This window comes from Artemia sp. Qi Xiang Cuo, chromosome 18, assembly GCF_049724085.1.
Source record: "Artemia sp. Qi Xiang Cuo chromosome 18, ASM4972408v1, whole genome shotgun sequence".
Taxonomy (NCBI): Eukaryota; Metazoa; Arthropoda; class Branchiopoda; order Anostraca; family Artemiidae; genus Artemia; species Artemia sp. Qi Xiang Cuo.
In genome coordinates this window covers 40,131,320-40,133,547 of record NC_142811.1, presented here as the reverse complement: position 1 = coordinate 40,133,547, position 2,228 = coordinate 40,131,320, and positions in this window count along the sequence as shown.

The window sequence follows — 2,228 nt, the reverse complement described above, 5'->3', positions numbered from 1 at the left end:
TGTAACTGTGACACTGAAGTATTCCAACTCTTGCATTTCATCGAAAGAAATTCAAAATGAACTTTGAAAAATAAAGAAAATTTAACTGTTACAAGGTAAAACACAAACAAACACTACTGAAATATTCCAACTCTTTCATTTCAGCGAAAGAAATTAAACATGAACTTTGAAAAATCAAGAAAATGTAACTTTGACAAGGTAAACAACAACCAAACACTACTGAAATATTCCAACTCTTTCATTTCAAATTAATAAATTCAAAATGAACTTTGAAAAATCAAGAAAATGTAACTGTGACAAGGTAAATCAAAACCAAAAACTACATAAATTTTCCAACTCGTTCATATCAGCGCAATAAATTAAAAATTAAAATTTAAAAAATCAAGAAAATGTAAATGTGACAAGTTAAAACACAACCAAAAACTACTGAAATATTCCAAATCTTACATATAAAAGAAAGAAATTCAAAATGAACATTTAAAAATCAATAAAATTTAACATCAAGAAAATGTAACTGTGAGAGGGTAAAAAAAAAAAACACACTACTTAAATATTCCAACTCTTGCATTTCAAGTAAATAAATTAAAAATGAACTTTGAAAAATAAATAAAATGTACTTTATCAAGTTAAATCACAAGCGAAAATTACTGAAATATTACAACTCTTGCATTTCAAAGAAAGAAATTCAAAATGAACTTTTAAAAATCAAGAAAATTTAATTGTGACAAGGTAAAACACAACCAAACACTACTGAAATATTCCAACTCTTGCATTTCAACCACATAAATTCAAAATGAACTTTGAAAAATCAAGAAAATGTAGCTGTGACAAGGTAAAACACAAACAAACACTAGATAAATATTCCAACTCTTGCATTTCATCGAAAGAAATTCAAAATGAACTTTGCAAAATCATGAAAATGTAACTGTGACAAGTAAAACTGAGTCTATCAATCCCCGTAAAGCTCTTTTAAAAGATACAAAAACTACTTATTTAACACAAAAAATTTCGTTTTTAATGACCACAAATTAAAGAAAATACTAAACGTAATCAGTAAACTGAGTGTCTCAACCCCATTACAGATCTTTTAAAATATAAAAAAACTAATTATTTAACACAAAAATTTCTTTTTTAATGACCATCAATTAAAGAAAAATCACACTGAATTCGGCAACTGAGTCTCTCAAACCCCGTAAAGCTCTTTTAAAAGATACAAAAACTACTTATTTAACACAAAAATTTCGTTTTTAATGACCAACAAGTAAATAAAAACCACACGGAATACGGCAACTGAGTCTCTCAATACCCGTAAAGCTATTTTAAAAGATACAAAAACTACTTATTTAACACAAAAATTTCGTTTTTAATGACCACCAAGTAACGGGAAACCACACCGAATCAGGAAACTGAGTCTCTCAATCCCCTTAACGATATTTTAAAATATACAAAATCTAATTATTTAACACAAAAAGTCATTTTTTAATTACCATCAATTAAAGAAAAACCACACGGTATCAGGCACCTGAGTCTCTCAATCCCCTTATATCTCTATTAAAATATGCAAAAACTACTAATTTAACACAAAAATTTCGATTTTAAAGACCTCCAATTAAAGTACAACCACACTGACTAAGGCACCTGAGTCTCTCAATCCCTGTAAAGCTCTTTTAAAAGATACAAAAACTACTTATTTAACACTAAAATTTCTTTTTTAATGACCATCAAGTAAAGAAAAACCACGCGGAATTAGGCAACTGAGTCTCTCAATCCCCGTAAAGATCTTTTATAATATACAAAAACTAATTATATACCAAAAAAATTTCGTTTTTAATGACCACCAAGAAAAGAAAAACCACATGGAATCCGGCAACTGAGTCTCTCAATCATCCTAAAGCTATTTTAAAATATAAAAAAACTACTTATTTAACACAAAAAATATCGTTTTTAATTACCACCAAGTAAATAAAAACCACACTTACTAAGGAAACTGATTCTCTCAAACAACATAAAGATATTTTAATATATAAAAAAACTACTTTTATAACACAAAAATTTCGTTTTTTTAATGCCAAACAAGTAAAGAAAAATCACACGGAATCAGGCAACTGAGTCTCTCAAACCTCTTAAAGCTATTTTAAAAGATACAAAAACTACTAATTTAACAAAGAAATTTCGTTTTGAATAACTATAAAGCAACTTAAAACCATATAGAATCAGGCAACTGAGTC